Source organism: Leptopilina boulardi, unplaced genomic scaffold (genome assembly GCF_019393585.1).
Source record: "Leptopilina boulardi isolate dan_hultmark-lab unplaced genomic scaffold, ZJU_Lbou_2.1 LbouV2_372, whole genome shotgun sequence".
In the NCBI taxonomy this organism is placed as follows: domain Eukaryota; kingdom Metazoa; phylum Arthropoda; class Insecta; order Hymenoptera; family Figitidae; genus Leptopilina; species Leptopilina boulardi.
Window position 1 is genome coordinate 21,271 of NW_026137943.1, and position 20,366 is coordinate 41,636.

The 20,366-nt window shown below is 28.8% G+C and overlaps 1 protein-coding gene across 1 annotated transcript in view; it reads left to right on the forward strand.

Moving 5' to 3' along the window:
- The first annotated feature begins 12,558 nt into the window (after positions 1-12,558).
- The window catches only part of LOC127287630 (semaphorin-2A), a 207,419-nt gene continuing 199,611 nt past the window's right edge, over positions 12,559-20,366 (forward strand). The window contains exon 1 of the mRNA XM_051314660.1: positions 12,559-13,537. The gene's annotated coding sequence lies outside the window, so the exon portion shown is untranslated. The remainder of the gene's footprint in view (positions 13,538-20,366) is intronic.

The window sequence follows — 20,366 nt, forward strand, 5'->3', positions numbered from 1 at the left end:
ACATATATGTGGCGGTAAACCTCTTTTCACAGAACAGATACGAAAAATCACGAGGTCGTTAGGTAAGATTACAATTTTAACAAAAAATTTAAATTCTGCCTTTTTTTAAGGTTTATGTTTTAAAATATGTAAAATAATGCTTATTTATGTATTTATTTATTTTTATAGGAAGAATGACAAAACAAAAAAAAAAGTTTGGTTCATCAAAAAAACGCTGCGGAGATAAAAATGGTAAGTACATTTGATTTTATTATCTGATTGATTTTAAAGCTTAAAAAAATATCTGATTCTTATACTTGTAGTTATTAATGAATAGGAATACTTTTTTTGTGGTCAGTCATTTTATTATATTTCAATCGTCGGCAGTAATTTTCTCAGTTTACAGAAAATAATTTTAATAAATAATTTTTAAAACCTTAAACGTAAATATATTGATGAAATTTATTGCGAATAAATTAGTTTATTATTCTTTAATTAACGTCAGAATTTAAAGATATGAAATAATAAATAAAATACGTTTATCACAAATTTATCAACTCTCTCTCATATTTAATGAATAATTTTTCGTAAGTAATGAAAAAAATTTGGTGTACAAAATTGATACTTCTTCAATTTTCAATCAGGGTTCATGGTTAACCTTCATGATTTAACTTTAATCTTGACAAATATAAATATATCTATATTAATTTACAAAAACGACCATTTTTTAAAGTTTATTACTTCGAAATTACGAATTCAAACTCAGTATTTTGACGGACGTATTTTAAATTTAATGAGTTATTATTTAATTTAATACTTTTATGGTTTTACAATTACAGTGACAAAAAAACTTGCAAAAACTTTGTTAGGCTCTTATATAAACAGTGCCCAGTGGACAAAAGCCATGTTTGTTTTAAAAACGTTTTTAGAACGATTTATGTCTGCCAAATAATGTTCTGAAACATTTGAAGAACATAGATGTTCAAATAATGTTCTAGAACATTATTTGGCAGACATGAACCGTTCTTAAAATGTTTTTAAAACCAACATGGTTTTTTCCCACTGGGCAATTTTACACACTTGTATTAAAAATTATTTTTTTATTTTATTATTTATTAATAAATATTTTCAGAAACTCAAGGATTAAAAACACGAAATTCTTTCTATGAGAAGCGACCGCTCGTAGTATCATTAACACCTTCAGTTGCACAACCCGCACCACTACCGGTAGTAGAACCACCACTATCAGCACCGGTATTGCAAGCACCAGCAGCATCAACTGGAGTTGAACCACCACTACCATCACCGGCTGTACAACCATCAGCACCGGAAATTCCACCGCAACCGCCAATAGTACCACCATCACTACCACCGGTTGTACAACCATTACCATCGGAAATGCCACCGCAACCGCCAATAGTACCACCATCACTACCACCGGTTGTACAACCATTACCAACGGAAATGCCACCACTACCGCAAGTTGAAGCAGGAGAGAACGGTTCTAATGAAGAATACATGCAACAAATAATTAATGAGGAAGAAAATTTCCAAGTTCAAGAGGAAATCCAGATCCCTCGACAGCAATGGAGAAATCCATACGCGCAGCACAATGTACCATTGTCATCAAGAGGACTTAGATTTCCTGGACCTCCACCAAACCAAATACGGAATGGCCCATCTTCATCTGTTGCTCAAAATATTGGAGCGCAATTTAGTGTTTCAGCACAAAATAGTGCGCAACAGTATTTTCAGCCGCAGATGAATACGCCATATCCACATCTTCCGTATGGTACTGGATATCCATCGCAAGGAAATTATAATTCTCCTTATTTCACTAATCGACCACCAATTACACCAAACTCCAACACTCAATGGGGATACCTTGATACAGGGAACACATTCGCTTCAATTATTGCAATGCAACAATCTCAAATGTTGTATTCAATGCAAGATCATCTTTTGAGGAATTCCATGTCTCTGACTGCAACTTCCTCAACAAATACAGACGTGGCTAATGCAGGTGGAAGTTTAATAAACCCTAATGTTCCACAGAGGAGAGAGGCTCCACAGCAAAATGTAGTGAACGTCAAAGTAAGTAATTGAAAAAATCCTTCCAAGAAAAATTATCAAAATATTTTGAAACTCGTTATTTTTTTACATCTTTAAATTTTGAGTTTTTGCTAATATTGACTTGATTTATTTCATAATAAAAGTCTAATGTAGCTTTGTATTTTGCTTTCATTTATAAATATTTAAGAACGTTTATCCACACCAATGCAGAATTCCAGAAAAAATAATTAATTAACATTTAAATAATTAAAATAATCTTATTAATTTAATTTATTTATTTATACAACTTAAATAGGATAGAAATTTTCTGTCTTATCAGTATTACAGAATTTTTTTTTAAATGATTCGATTCCTATGTAATATGCCTTATTTTCGTGGCAGAAAATAATGTGTTTTTAAAAATACAATTTTTCACATAGAAAATTCTTGTTGTTACTCAATATTAAACAAAAAGTGCTCTGTTATTTCTGAAATTTATATTAAACATAATTTTAATATCAAAAAATATTATTATATGTAATTTCATTCATATTTGTATGAGCATTTTTTAGTATGCCACATTTTAATTTATCAAAATTTTTATTTAACAGAATTTAGTACATTTAATACAAAGTGCGTAACACATAATTCTAATTTATTGGTATTGTTTTTCAATCCTAATTATACTTATTAACTACTATTTTGATTTAATCGATCTTGCATGACAGCAAATGTGCATTTAACCAAATTTAAAATTTGCACTGAATAACAAAATTACAATCTACTTTTAAGTCGTTATACGAAATGCAACTCAATAGAATTTTTTGTATTTTTAAAACAATATTCTTGGAATATTATTAATTATTAAATGCAGGTGGTTGACAATGTGATTTCGCAAGCCTAAGTTCTTCAATAAAAAAAATTTGAGGTTTAACTCATAACTTTTTAATAACATTATTTATTTTCTATTAAAATTTAACGAAGGTGTTTTGCTTCGTTTAGGAAATATTAAATTTTCAAATTTATTAATTAAAAGGGTTACTTAGAAGACTTGATGTTAAGTGACTAATTTCAATTTTTACATTAATATTAGAGGTAACGAACTCAGAAAATCATTTATTTTTACATATCTGAAAACTAGATTTTGATGAGGCTTACCCTTATGATAATCCTGGAATTTAATAAAATATTTCTTTGGTTCCAGAAATTACATAAGGACATGCATCGACTTTTAAATCAAATGCTGGAGAAGCAAGGGATCGTCACAAAAAATTATAGACGCGGTGGTAGAGGAGGTGGCGGTAGAGGAGGTGGCGGCAGAGGAGCTGGTTACAATAGTAGACGTGGAGGGCGAGGAGGCGGTCAGGGACTCTCCATTTAAATTTAAAAAATTTGTATTTCATTTAAATAAATAAGTTTACTTTAAAATTATCATAAGCAACTTGCAGAAAATTTTAAAACGCAATAAATATTGAAAAACGTTGTTTTTAGTATTGATTTGATATTAAATTTTTTTTATTAAATATTAAAAAACTCATCGATTTATCTATTTGGTAACCTTCTATATCCTAGTAGTTAAAAATTACTTTTTTTAATATAATCACACTATACAATTTTAGGCGTTAAATGTTTGGAACTTTTGTACAGGTTCTAATATAATCACTTTCTGATACAGCCGCAACTAATAATGGAGCACTGTTAAACTAATTTACAAAAAAACCGAATTTTCATTTGGAAAAAAATCATATCTATTACTGTTACAGTAAAAGCCCGACTTACGCTACCCCGTTTTACGCGAATTCGGAGATACGCGGTTTTTTTATGGCCGCGTGAATTAACTCGTAATTAATTAATAAATAATTTATTATTGTTTTTTACGTTGTTTTTATGCATAAAAATGTAAATAGTTTTATTACTTGATGTTTTATTAAACATATTTCTTCTAAATTCTAAATTATTATATTTATTTTATATTAAAACTTAAACCCCGATTTACGCGAATTCGACTTACACGGTCGTCGCTCGGTCCCACCTATCGCGTAAGTCCGGGTATTACTGTACAAAGAAATAAATCAAATCTACAACAAGAAAGCACGTGACTCCGAAAAAAAGTTTTGTAAAATTTTAAATTTCTTCTAAAATAATTAACGCATTTTAATATGCATATTTTTAATGTAAGTTTCTACAGAATAAGAATTACTTGTAAGCACCACTTCATAATTTATTTTTAAAATTGAAGGCCTTTAAATTTGGACAAAAAGAATTCGAAAAATTTGACGTCGTTTCTTTATGAATAAAATTTTTTTTAACTTAGATCAATTTCATTTTATACTATTTCCTTAAAATATCTATGTTATAGAATTTTATATCTATTCAGCCGTGGAATATTAAAAAGTGTTAATTATTTTAGGAGAAATTCAAAATTTTATAAAATATTTAAAATGATAGATTTTGCTTCCTCGTGGAGGAATCTTTGGAGTCCTTTCGTTTATAAAAATTTTCAAAATGGTGAAAACAAATTTTTTTATACAGAAACATGTTATATGAGATCCTGATCAATTGTCCGGATGTATGTATGTGTGGACCCCTTTTTTGTGAACACGATAACTTTTAACAGCTTTTAATAGATTTGGGTAAAATTTGGTAGGCTTATTTATCACACTTATATCTCAAAATGGACGAAAAGATTTTAAAAAATACCCCTAAAAAAATTTTATCGTCTTTTTTCAAAAAATTTTTTTTAATCGAAAAAATTTTTAAATATCAAAATTTAAGGTGATATATAATAAAATCGTATTCCTTACGTCAAGACGAATCGATTGTTGTATATAAAGTATAGATTTGATTTAAATTTAAAGAATAAATAAAAGATATAAAAAATCCAAAATTCACATTTTTGTTGAAAAATTTTTTATTTTCAAATGTTTATATTAATATATTATTTATGTATGTTTATTTCAATGTTAATGCTTTCTTCACGAGGAAGCAAATTTTTTTTTCCGATCGTAAAGAGAAAGTAAAATATTCATGTAATGAACATCTGAATTTACAACTTGTTTAATAATATCTTAATTAAATATTGGCTAAATCACTTATCTTAGGTCTTATTCTTGTCAATATTTGGTCATCTTTTCAGAAATAAACAAAAGAATTTATTATTTATACATATTTTTTAAAGATATTTTTAATTCTTCAAAAAATGGTTGGTCCCACAATTTTAACCAATAGTATACATATATATATTTTAAAAAAAAAAGTAAAAAAGTCGGGTTTTTCAAAATTATTTTTCAATTTTAAAATGTTTATAACTCTGATTGAAATAACAGTAGAATGTTCGCTAATAAGTCAAAAGGTGCGACATGAAAAACTCTACAAAACTAAATACATATATCTATGGGTGTCAATACATTTTTTTAAGTTATGAGCAAAAAACGAATTTAAATAACTTTTTAAATGAAAAAAAATAACAGTTAATCTTCATGAATATGTCTTGAAGTACTCCAATTTTGGTATATATGGTTTATTCCTACATGAGGAATAAATTCAAAATTTAATGCATTCGTTATTGATTTACCAGTTTTGTTTGACCAGCAAACTTGACAACTTTGATTATATCTATTCTTGTTGATAATATTAATATAATTTCAAAAATTCATTCCTATAAAAATAGAAAATTGTACAGTAAAACATTTTTATCAAAATTGAGTTTTTGGTTCCGTTAGATTCATGAAATGAAGCTACATCTAACCATGTAGAAAATTATCAATAATTTAAATTATTTATTGCATAAGTAGGTTATTTAAAATTTAAAATTTTTAAATAATGAAGAATTGCAAGTTAAAAAGATCATAAATTTAATAAAACATCAGTGACGTAGACAATTACATGAAATGAATACCTATTTTATAAACACGATTTTTATAAAGTTTAAAATTTATTTAAATATCTAAATAACATAACCTTTTAGTTTAATAAGTCTTAAATTGACTTTAAACAATAGAAATGTCGAATTTTTTATTTCAAATGGGTTTTGACACGAATCGCCCCGTACCTAGAACATTTACCCTAAGTTAAAGAAAGATATCTCGTTTCATTAAAAAAAAACTTTCAATATAATACAAATTAAACGAAAATTTAATTTAATTTTTGGTTAATTATATATATATATATATTCGTCAATTAACTTTGTACACTCTGTTTAATAGTGCGCAATTAAGGTGTATAGTTTTTCGTGCAATTATACTGAAAATTTTTGTGTATGACAGACGTGTTTCATCATGTTCTGCACAGTGTAGTTATAACCAGGATATAGCAAAATACTGACGGTAAGAAATTTATAACAATAAATATATTATAATTTTGATTTGATTTTTATTTTATCAACAGTAGATTAAAGTCTATACAGTATTTATCATTTCATAACCTCCAAAGATTTATTATATATAATAAAATGTCAACGTAAATTTTCAGTGAGTGTTGTGAGTGTAAATGAAAAGTAAAATTTGATTAGAAATTATTTACAAAGTGACTAAATTAGTTCAAGAATAAGTTTAAAATTTCTCAAGAATGTTCAATAATCAATTTTCACATAATCTTTTTGCTATTAACTTTCGTATTTTACTTTATAACATCTCGACTTGGAGATCACAAATTATTTGGTTTATAATTTATAACAAGTGAGACATTTTACTACCTATTACAATTTCTATACATTTTTAAACTTAAAAAAAGTCCTTTATACATTTGCTCACAAATATTGCAGTAGGACATTTTTGATCGGAAGAAATAGTCCAAGATTGTGACCGATCCTTAGGAGCCGTTAACATAATCACTTTTGTTGATGAAAATAGAACATAATACTATTATTTCTGATAATAGAAGTCTTCAAGTTTGGATGTGGTAAGTGTTAATCATTTATTACAATTTATTAATGATTATTTGAAAATTTTTGATTTATATATTAATAGTAATAATGAGTAAAATAAGTAATAATGATAATTTTCTTTTAGAAAATTATCCACGCGCAGGTAATGTTGATACTATTTAATACTATTAATAATTATTAAATTATTAAATAAAATATAATTAGTTTTAAATTTTAATCTTTTAATTACAAATTTTGATTTTGCAAATTATTATATTGACAATTTTTTTTAGGAATAGTCCAGTGGATATGAAATAAATAGGTGATCAAACCATGCATTCAATGCCTTCTGTCAGACCATTACCAAAAAAATGAATTGCTAAAGTATGGATAATAAAATTGTTATATTTCCAACACTTAATCAGTTTAAAAAAGAAGAAAAGTTTACGTGTCCCATGGTAACAGTCTTGCGTGCAGTTTGGATTTGTCACCAGACATGAGGTATTTTTTTATTTTCTATTAATTTTGTAAGATTTAAATTTAATTAAACTTATAGGTTCTGATAATTTTAGATAAAAACAAGTTTTTGGTCAAAATTAGTCTAAAATATTTTATTCGCTTATAAAGATAAAGAAGCAGGTTCAATGTGTCTTTTGAATTTTTTTAAATAAAATTAAACATTTTTTCACGGTTCTTTTTAAACATGCAAAATTTTTCAAGGTTTTCTAAACTAGTAGTTTATTACAAATCAATGATAAATAAATATAATTTTTTTTTTAAAATAATCATTTTGTTGTACGATGTATTTTTTTAAAATTAATTATTTAAAAAAAAATAATTTCGCTGTATAATACATTTTTTTTAAATTAATTGTTTTATAATTCATATTGCTTTTAAAATTAAATACATTTCATTTTTTTCTGTAAATGTTACTATTGTAAAATATAATTATTTTTATTTTTAATTAAACTCTTTTATGTTCTATCATTTTAATTGTAAATTATTGATGTGGATTCTTTTTTCAGGTAAAGTGCGATTAAACTGAAGATTAAAACTAGAAGCGGGCCAATCAAAGAATTATTCGAAATTCTTGTCAAGGTTTGTTTTTCTTCTTTTTTCAAAAAAGTAAAAAAATTCAGTTTGAAAATTTTTAATATCCGGTTTGGAAAAAAATTTAATTTCTTGTTTAATTTTATTTGATTTATAATTATTTATTTTATTTCAAATTAATTATTTTATTTCCTTTTTAAAAATGCAAGTAATTACAGATGAGCACTTCACGAGACTTTGTTCATCATATAGTATTAAGCCGAAGAATAAAACAATTGAGACATTCGTTCTTCAGTGCAAGGAGATAAACTTAGTGAACTCGGTGAGTAAGGCTTCATTTTTCAAATAAACTTAAAATCCCTCATATTTTTTTAATAATTTTAATTTATTTTTAATAAAGTAAAATTATATCCATCCATTTTTTGTAGGTAAGATAAAATAGAATAAAAATCTAAATTTTTTGTCTAACTCTTTGTTATTTAGTGCGAAGCATTATTAAAACATAAAAAAACAGCTGTAAATCTTGCCACACAAGTAAATTTAATTCATACAATTGCATGCGTATGAATTGAATATAATGTGAGTAAGTTTGCTGAAAACTCTTGTTAATGTTATTGGGTATGACATTCAACTCATAGAATTGCATGACTATGAGTTGAATTAATTACTCGGTAATAAGTAGGACAAGATAAAAATCTAAAAGCTGTAAATCTTGCCACACAAGAAAATTTAATTCATACAATTGCATGCGTATGAATTGAATAAAATGTGAGTGAGTTTGCTAAAAACTCTTGTTAATGTTATTGGTTGTATGAAATTTAACTCATAGAATTGCATGAGTATGAGTTGAATTAATTACTCGTTAATAAGTAGGACAGGATAAAAATCTAAAAGCTGTAAATCTTGCCACACAAGAAAATTCAATTAATACAATTGCATGCGTATGAATTGAATATAATGTGAGTAAGTTTGCTGATAACTCTTGTTAATGTTATTGGGTATGACATTCAACTCATAGGATTGCATGAGTATGAGTTGAATTAATTACTCGGTAATAAGTAGGACAAGATAAAAATCTAAAAGCTGTAAATCTTGCCACACAAGAAAATTTAATTCATACAATTGCATGTGTATGAATTGAATAAAATGTGATTGAATTTGATAATAATTTGGAAAATGGAATTGAACTCATATAACATGGGTATAAGATATATAATTTTTCCTATAAGCCGTGAACAATAAAAAACAATTAATTGTAAATCTTGTCACGTCAATACATATACAATTCGTACAATATCATATGCATGTATTAAATAAGACGTGAACGAGTTATTAATGAATATCAGAGGATTCTTTCTTTTATATAATAAACAAAATGTTTAAAAGTGGTATATTTATACTACAGGAGACTTTATTCTGAGAAAATGTTAATAAATGATAATGAACTTTGTCACATACTGCGAGAGTACATTCTTGAACTACCTTTCTTATTTGGCGAATTTGCTATATTATACTTTTAAAAAAAAAACTTTGATCAAAATTGTCAATAAATAGTGAACCGCCATGAATTGTAAAATTAATCTTAATTACACTCTGATTATCTAAATTAAAAAAAATTAATTGGATAGAAAAAAGTCAGTCACTTATTCAAGTAGTAATCATTAGTCATTTAATTGCGAATAAATAATTAATAGTGACTATTTATTGATTTAACCTGAAAATCTTTAATAAATTTTTGCCAAGCAAAATTAAAATTTTTTTATAATAATAATATCATTAAGCGAGTTTTAAAAAACTTTCCAAACATTTTCAAATAAGTTCTTCTATATAATTAATACTTTAAACAAAAGTTTTTTATTTTTCTTTTACTAGGATAACCTAAAAATTAAAATATTTTTAGGGTAACTTCTAATTAAATTTTGTTCAACTAAAATAAAGTTGTTTATTTGTTGACTTCTGTAGTAGTTTTTTATAAATTAAAAAAATAATACATTTTTTTGTTAAACTACATTTATTTGTAAATACAAAAATTTGCAGATTATTTTGATATTCCACGGAGTCTTCTAAATTGACCGTAGAGAATACATTTGGTTTTTTTTTAAAAACCATCAATACATTGACTTAGCTAATGTTTTGACAGGAGAGGTTATGGCGGTAATAAATGTACGCTCGTAACTGTGAATTCAAAGAATTAGAAACACCGCTTCGAACCGTCTTTCTGCTTTTATGCTGATTCTACACTAACCTAGTCGCGCGGACTTGACGGGACGACTGCCAGGCGTTAGACAAAGACGGAGAATATCTCTATCTTTGTCTATTTCACGCAAATTATCCCGTCAAGTCAGAGCGACTAGGTGATTGTAGAATCAGCATTACTTGAAAGCATCCGCTACATTGAATCAGTAGCGCCATCTTTGAGCGCACGATAAAGTTAGTAATCGAAGTTTAGTGTTCTACTATTATCTGTCAATTTAGTCAGAACAAAAGTAGTTTTTATTCATTTTTTATTAATTTCTTTTATAAAAACCTCAACCCATCTATTTTTTTAATCTTTCCTATCATTTCCTTTACTTTTCCTTTTATTTTGTATAATTTTTTTCATTATGAAACCTGGTCGCTTCTCGCCAAACGAGATGGACCTGCCCTTAAATTTCTTTGTTTGCATTAAGCTACCAATGTTGGATGACCTAATAAAGTTGAAAGTTTTTTTTTTCATTGAAATGTCTTTAATAATTGTTGAAAGCTTGATTTTCAAGTTGCTATAGGCTCTTTTTAGTTTTTTTTTTCTTGAAAAAGTGAAATATGATATTGTTGGAATAAATTCTGTACGACCTAGATTTAAAAAAAAAATACAATTGGGATACAATTACACCGTCTCTCATGATATCTATTGATCGAAAAGGGTTTTGTAGTGTTGTGGTATTATATACGCTCGAACGCGATTAACGTTCAGTCCTGTCACTATTATGTGCTTGGTGTTTCACTGGTTATATCACGATTATCTCGCTCATCTACATTGCTGAACAATCGTCTGACAGAGAAAGGCAGGATGAGTTTCTATTGTTGGTTGAAGCGTTGACAGCGCGTAGGTCCCTGTTAGGGATTCCTGAATAAATCCTGCCATGGGTTTACGCTAGAACCTCGATAAGTGGACCTACCGAGAACGCATTTATCACGCGGCTAACATGAATCCAATCAATTACGGCCAGACAAATCCTTTGATTCCCAACACTCGTTTACATCATCGAACGTGAATTGTGTGCAACATAAAATATGGTTATTTTTTTTTTTAACAAAGTTTTAGCAAACCTCATTTAAAGGTCATTATTATTTATCTAAAATTATAGGTAATAATATAAAATTTAATGTAATTTATTTTTTTTGCATTTAGATCCTGTTTCTAATTTTGTATAATATATAAGAAATTTCATTTTAGCAAACACCGTTAGGAAATAAAGTACATAGCAATAATTACACTAGACTCTGTGTACATATTCCACTACCATACATAGAGATAGCGTTTCATTGTGTAATTCCAACCAAAAGTTAAATTAAACGACATTACTGCAAATTACCTGATAAAATATGAAAATATTATGTAGGAGTGTATTTCGTTTTTTAAAAAAAATGAGATTCAAGGAATTAAAAATTATATAAAAAGTTGTTAGTGGATTTTTTAAATTATTTTAAAAATTGCATTTTTTCTATTTGATTTTTATACATTGTGACTTTTCTTTTTGTTATAAAATGAAAGTTGTTTTAAAGAAGTTAACTCTCATATTGTTAGAGGTAGAGAACATTTTCTGCTATATTGTGTAACCGCCGAGGATCATAAATTAAATATGATTTTATGACAGGTGCGAGGGGAGTTTGATCCCATAGGAGCGACGATGTAATTTTTTTTTTCTCTTAGAGAACTGTAGCTACTAGTCAATAATTTTTTTTTTCACTGTTTTTCAACCTCTTTTGCGCTACATTTTCAAGGAGGGTTGACATAAATGTTATTCAGTCTCTTGAGTCATTTAAAACATTTCATTTTAATTTTTTTTCTATATTGACCGAATTTAAAATGGGAAAGCATAATAAACTTGAAAATAAATAAAAATTGCAACATTCTGAAAACAAAACTAGTCAAGATTAATTAGTCCAGAAAGGACTAGTTATCTCCAAGAATTTTTTAAAATTTTCTAATGAGTTCATTGAATCTCCTAAACAGTTTGTGAGTAATCAGAACCCCGGGGGTAATACAACAAAATTAAAAAAAAAATTTCTAATGAAAATTTCCTTATTAAATCAATAAATTTTCTTGATAAGTCATGGCCCCGTATGAAGTTAGGTATTATCGCGATTTACACGAGGTGGCATCGAGGCTAAAACAGTCCATAGGACGCAATACGGCGTGTTACAATTTTGGGGTAAAGTTTCGCGGCTGCGAGTCAGAATGGCTGCTAAGAGAGAGGGAGCGAGGGTGAGAGAGAGAAACCATTGGGTGCACATGCGCGGCCCAAGGGTGTATCTTCTGTTTCCCCTTTTGCGTTGTTCCCACTCTACATTTTGTTATCCCTGCTCTTTTCACCTCGCCATCCCTTGTCCAAATGCCGTTTCAGTTACCGGGCCGATCCGCAGGCAGCGGATCTTTCTGTGTGTTTTGTTCCGGGGGAATTTTATTATATTTTTCATTCCACGAGAAAAAAAAAAAGAGAGGCGTGATAATTTTAATTCATCTTAATATGACAAATAATTAAGTTATATCAATGATCTTCCTGCATCATTCACATTATTGTGGATGTTGCTTTTTAAGCCTCCAATTTACAAGGCGAGTATGACCACATGTGTTTTATTACAGATTTTGCGGTCTCGCGACTGGCGGTTAATTCGACTATGTTTACGGTGATTAATTTTCTAATAAAAAATTTGTATCACATCTGAGATTAGTGTTTGAAATGTGTTAAGTGATTGATTTTTGTTTAGAGATGATTCAATTGGAAATTATCAGAATTAGACTACATATCTTTTTTAGGGTCTAGAATTAAAATAAGAATTTTTTTTTTGGTAACATAGAAGATGATCGTGTTTATAACTTCTTTGGAGTTATTTTTTCCGTGAAATTTGGAGAATTGTGAATGCAAGGAATCGATAATTTTGCCAAAAACATCCCGCGTGGAAAATTAAAATCCGTATATACAATAAAAAGTTGATGAATTCGATATTGAGAATTGGTGAAACAATTTTGATAACGGATTTTTTATGGTTATTAGAATGCAATTGGAAAATATAGTGTGAACTAAAGTGTATATAATCAAAAGTGAGATCGATGAACCCGGAACTTGATTTTGGTTCATATCGACTAAATGCAATCAAGCAGTGACCTCGTGTGTTTGTATCGTGGTATTGCCAATGCTTTCCTCAGTCATCATAGTGTATCGACTAAACGTCTTGCTTTGATTGGGTTACATAATTAATTAATTACATTTACGCTGGTACCGTGTATAGACCTTGCATAAATCAACCACCAATCAAGCCAGGGGGAGGATTGTGGGAAGCTATTTCGATATAGTTAATACAGGCCTTCATTATCAATGCACTTTCAAGGTGAGTTCAATTTACCTCGACTACAATTTGAATTAGGCCTCAGGTAAATTTTACCATCCACGTGTGACCGATTTACACGCTTTTATATGCGTTATTCATCCAAATTGGAAGATAGAAAAAAGTAAATAATTATTTTTTTTTACAATTCAAGAATGTGTAGATTCAGTTTATCGATAGACATGGTAATAACAGTTATCATCAATCAAGAATATTATTGTTATCGTACTCTGAAAATGTCTATATTGGAAAACTAAAACATTAGTGAAGATAACATATCCCTTCAATCCTGTTTCACACACTATGGAATAGGCAATAAAAATAAGAATCGGTATAGTTTTACTAGCTGAATAGTTAGGTGCTAACGTTTTGTTCGCGCTTATCTCGTTTTCTGACCCCTCGTTCTAGTGATCACGTGTGATGATAACAATGGTCTTTTGTGGATGCATCCGAACATTTCTATAGTATTTTTGTACAATTCTTTTTCTCATGTCCGATCAATATCTCCCGATTAGAAATGTGGCATTGATCTCTGATTCGGAAAATTACGGAAATTCATTCGATGCAGATAGATAGATAGAGGTGGTTGGATAGGCCATAAAACCACCGATTATTGTCACATCCGAGAAACGCTTATTAGTCACGCCAGTAAACGAGGGCTTGACATTGATTTCTACATTCTCTTCAATCAAATTGAATACAAAGAGAAATATTTAACCAAATTCTGTATTTATAATTGTATTTCATTTATTATTTAATTAAAATAGAATTCAGTTTTGTAAGCTATTTATTTAAAAAGAATTGATTTTTGATTGTTTGGATTGAACTATAATCATATTTGTGAAAATATATTTTGAGTAGAAAATAACAAGTTTACAAAATATATTGTGGAGTTTAACAAGGTCAAACAGTTGAATTTCTCTATAAAAAAAAAATTGCTTTTTGTCATGCATACATGTTACCTGGACCACAGTAGCACGTTTCGTTTTCAAGATCCTTCTAGAGGGATGAAAGGCACGAGCAAAAGGTCGTTTGCAAAACTGAGACCTCGAGACGTGGTTGCTTAGACTCCATCTCTCTTCCTCTCGTCTTTCTTAGGGGGGGATTTAATCGACCCGCTCTCTATATTGCCATCCTTTTCTCTTGTTAGCTTTCCCTCTTTTCCTCTTACTCGACTCGTCGAATCTTAATTTCTCTTCTTCTATTTACACGGTTCTTTCGCACTTTACCGTTTTCTTAATCTCGAATCGCAAGCGATTTCTCTTATAATAAGAGATGAGGTCCTTCAATCTGCTCATTCTTTGTAAAAAAAAAACAATAACAAATATAATTAGCGCTTTTCTTCCCTCCAAATAGGGAATAAAAAAAATTTTGAGTTATTTAAAAAACGATTTGTAAATAATTTAATAAATATTTTTTCTATTCAAATCAAGTGAAAATAAAAGACAGATTTATTATTATTATTATTGAAAAACAAATAAAATATATTAAATGAAACATTATTTTATTGCTTGAAATTTCTCTTCAAATTGTAATTTAAAGATAATCATTGAATTGGTAATTTAATTTTTCATTTATTGGCATATTTATTCTACACATTTAATGGATACACGATATACATTGGTTTATTTTAAAAACGATGGTAATTCAATCAACCTTTAATAATTCTCTTTTATGAATTTTCCATTATCTCTTTTTTGTTTTCCAAAAAAGCGTAAATGCTTTTATTATTATTAATTCCCATTTTAAAGTCCTAAATGTTGTACAAAAAAAGTTTTATATAAAAAAAATTAATAAAATATTGGAAATAACATTCGTAAAAATTAAAACTTTAATTGATGACTTAAAAAAAACCCCAAACATTTTTAGACAAATATATATTTCATGCTTAGTCTAATAATCTTCGGGTTCTTCTATTCCTCTGTCTAATTAATTAATGATAACTGAGTCGTGGACCATTATTATAATGTAGGTTTTATTAAATTTTATTTCTCATTCAAATTACCAAACGTTCTGAAGAACATTTCTTTTCATAAACGTTGGTTCTCCATTTTTTCCTCTCTCTCTCTCTTTTTTTTCCAGTAATATAGGCCAATTTAGTTCTTACTTCCATATCTTGCTTTCATAGTATCTGTGTCAAGTTTTTTTCCTGAATACTTAAAATGTAACAAGTAAAAAAAAATATTTCCACTTATTATGCAAAGTCAAATGGACAAAAATTCTAATATGCAAAAACATTAGAAGACAAAAGTACAGCTATTGTTACCCAGTTGTGTTTTTAAATTTCTAATGTTTATAAAGGACTAACTGGGGCTCTCATTTACTGCATGCTCAGGGGACCTAATCAAATTGCTTTGTCTAACCCTCTCTCTCTTTCTCTCTGTTGCACTCTGGGTTTTCGTTCCTCTTGACAAAGCGGTGGCGATTGCAGTGCGGTCAAACTACCAGTTTATAAGCACACTATCCTAGCCATTTGAGATAATGACAATCAGGAAACTGTGAAGCCTTACTGCTCGAACAACGCAATCTCTTCTAAATACAGTTCGAGGGTGTTTTGATTCGAAACACAACCGGATACGACTCACGCCAAGGGGCTGTTTAAATAGCAAGACTTCAAAGTGCATTCTCTCTCTTCCTCTCTCTCTCTCTCTACAAATTGTTATCGGTGAGAATCGAGGCTGTCAGAGATTTGCACACTTTTGTGTGCAAATCCTCTCAATCCAATGAAATTTGTTCAGATGTTTTTAGAAAAGACAGTTGCTTTGTTTTGAATTAAAGGTCTCATAATATTTTCTGAAACTACACTTTATATTCGCGCTATGATGAAGTACCCACTTTGCTAGAAAATGAATTTACTTGGTTAGAGAGAGAGAGACCTCGACTTTTATAAATAAGAAAGAGTTCCGTTGAGAAAATTCATGAAAACAGAGAGGTTAAGCGGTCTAATGGATGTACCATATAATTTACTAAAATTAACTATACCAGTGTTTCAAAAGTTAAATTTTTAAAAGATATCTCTGTCTAGAATTTATATTTACTAACTAGTAATTTTTAAAATTAATCTCGAGGAAAAGATTTAAATTATTGAAATTATTAGCAAAATAAGAGTAGACTCGATATAAAATAAAACTTTTTTTTCCTAAGGCAATACTTACCTGTCTGCTTCTGGTTTATTTTTACTAACTGAGGACACTGAAATTTAAATCTCAGCTCCATAAGTTCGCTTGTATCAATTGCGTAAGGTGTCAAATAGACTCGATATAAAATAAAACTTTTTTTTCCCAAGGCAATACTTACCTGTTTGCTTCTGCTTTATTTTTACCAACTAAGAACACTGAAATCTAAATATCAGCTCCATAAGTTCGCATGTATCAATTGCGAAAGGTGGCAAATAGACTCGATATAAAATAAAACTTTTTTTTCCCTAACGCAATACTTACCTGCTTGCTTCTGGTTTATTTTTACTAACTGAGAACACTGAAATCTAAATATCAGCTCCATAAGTTCGCATGTATCAATTGCGATAGGTGGCAAATAGACTCGATATAAAATAAAACTTTTTTTTCCCAACGTAATACTTACCTGCTTGCTTCTGGTTTATTTTTACTAACTGAGGACACTGAAGTCTAAATATCAGCTCCATAAGTTCGCTTGTATCAATTGCGAAAGGTGGCAAATAGACTCGATATAAAATAAAACTTTTTTTTCCCTAACGCAATACTTACCTGCTTGCTTCTGGTTTATTTTTACTAACTGAGAACACTGAAATCTAAATATCAGCTCCATAAGTTCGCATGTATCAATTGCGATAGGTGGCAAATAGACTCGATATAAAATAAAACTTTTTTTTTCCCAACGTAATACTTACCTGCTTGCTTCTGGTTTATTTTTACTAACTGAGAACACTGAAATCTAAATATCAGCTCCATAAGTTCGCCTTGTATCAATTGCGAAAGGTGGCAAATAGACTCGATATAAAATAAAACTTTTTTTTCCTAACACAATACTTACCTGTCTGCTTCTGGTTTATTTTTACTAACTGAGGACACTGAAATCTAAATATCAGCTCCATAAGTTCGCATGTATCAATTGCGAAAGGTGTCAAATAGACTCGATATAAAATAAAACTTTTTTTTCCCCAACGCAATACTTACCTGTCTGCTTCTGGTGATCACGTAATCAATGCAGTCGAGTGGCTCCATCTACAGGAATCTGAAAATAAAGTTTTAATTAAGCAACCATAAACAAAACAAATCAAAATAATTAGGTATAATTGAAATTAATAAGAAGCAATTATCGAGGGTAAAAGGCTTTTTGTTTCTAAAAGGAAATTGATTGACGGCTAATTAAGTCTTATCGTAAATCAAGAAAAGGAAATACAGGGCATAAATTCTAGGGAAAACATAATACAAAGGCATGAAAGTGACATCTCCATTGCTCTCCCCCTTCCCCTTTTTATCTTTCACTCATTCCAAGATCATTGCGTAAAATCTGCGCCTCTTCAAAAATAGCTCGAGTGTGAAGGCATTGAAAAATAATGAAGAGGCTCGTCCATGTCTGACAATTTATTCCCACCCATACTTTTGTGGTTAGAGTCTGGGTAATTACTTTTCAAGTAGAAGACGTGAAAATGAACGGCGGATCTCAATTCGTAGATAATATTCCCGACTTTCTTTTGTTTTTCTCCCTCGTAGCACTGATCGAGCTTCTGCGGTTTTTCATTGATTCTCTTATTCGTCCTAGTGCTTATCACTAAGCCATTTGCATTTTTTTTCATTTCCTTCTCACACACACACACCCACCTCATCACATTGAAATTTCTCAATTATATTTTCTTTCTTGAATTCGTCATATTTTTCCATATTTTATCAATATTTACATTAACAATTCAATTTTTTCATAATAATTTTTATTAATTTAATTTTGAAGACTGGTATTTTCATCGGACGTTGAAATTCAGGGTCGAATTGAGTGAATTATTTATCTTTAACAGGGTTATCAGGTCGTTGCTATATACCTCAAGTTTGTAGAAGCATTTCATAGTATTGATTAAAGAATTATTGCAATTATAGTATTAAACACGTGCTTATTGAGAGAGTTTTCATCTTTTAATATTAATTTTAGTTTTTCTGCTTAATAGATTTTGTATTTGTGACAAAAAAAAAATTTATGACAGACATTAGATAAAAATAGAAGAAAGACCATTTTTTGATGAAAAATATATGTTACTTTTTCTTCGAAGAGCATTTCATGGAATATCACTGAATTATTCATCTTCAATACAGAACGACTATTAAGGGTCGATATTTGTAAATGAATATATGATAGGATGTAAAGGAAATTCAATTGTTGACGTGATGAATGAACGGTGGGTAGTTGTATATAATACTTTTGCAATTCGCTATCGTTTTCTCATAGCATAAACTTTTGAACTCATGTATAAGAAATTTGTAATCGTATTTGTTAAAGGTTAATTGATTTGAAAACAATTGGTAAATTTTGATACTGAAATATCGAAAATTTGTGGGCAAAGGTTATATTTTACAATATATTAATCATATTTCGTGCAATAAATGGAAACAGTGGAATGGGGTTGCTAAGATACAGAACTGGTTAATGGCACTATTACGTCTAGGCCGGAGTTGCAGCTCAGCCACGAGAAGGGGAGGGATGATGTCGTCGCAACGTGCTACCAGCTGTGACTTATGACATATCACAGCAAGACCTCTACCGCCCCCGTCAAACTGAGCTGCACGTTCAATAATTTGTGATTTATCGGCGCGGCACGTTACGTTATCTCGTTCACTTGCTTTTTCTTACTGTAACAATCATCTCCCTATTTGTCTTCAAACACGCCTATAAAAATTGCCACAATATTTTATGCAAGTTTACTCAAAAAAATTATATTTACTTTCTTAAAAAACAACATTAACAATAATTTGTAGTTTAAATTTAAAAAGAAATTAAAAAGTATTTGACGCCCATAAAATTTTTTACAATTTTTAAAAATATGTTTTAATTAAATCAAAACGAACATATTCAGTTAAACATGAGCGGTTAACACTTTTTCAATTCTCTAAATGGATTAATTTTTTTATATTTTTAATTGTAATTTCATCCCCAAACAGTATATTTTAAAAAAAAATCAATTTTCATATTTTTAATTTAGAACAAAAATGTTTGTTAAATTGAATTCTTTGTGATAAAACATTTTCCAATACGATATGGGTGAAATTGCGAGAGGGTATTCTCAATTCTATATCACAATTTTGCTGGGGGCATTAAATTTAGCTGGAAATGTTAGTCTTCAATTTATTTGCTTTCCTATCTCGAATGGTATTTTATAAATCGCGAATACGATGTACATTAATAACTTGTGGTCGATATAATTAGAATTTTTCATAAATAACTATATTTATCATGTTTCCTTTAGATCTATGTTTCATTTAGAAAAATTAATTTTACTATGAAAAAATAATTTGTTTTGTTTTTGACGTTGAAATTATTTCAAAGAGGAGAAATTAACCAAAAGTAATGTTACGATAATCGAATCTATTGTAATTCTAATTTAGGATTATATTTTAAATATATATGCTAATATAGTTGTGTTCTGTGTGTTGTCGAGAGACTCATTTATTACTGAGTGAGGCGTATTAAAATGTCCAGATGGGATGTCACATCAAAAGATATAGGAGGGTTCAAGTATCATCAAGATCAAAATATTAGTCAATTCTAATCTTTCATTTTCAGACATCAAAGAAGAAATTAATTTTTTTACGATAGTAAATAAAAAAGAATAAATCTAGATTTTATTAATAAATAAAATATTTTT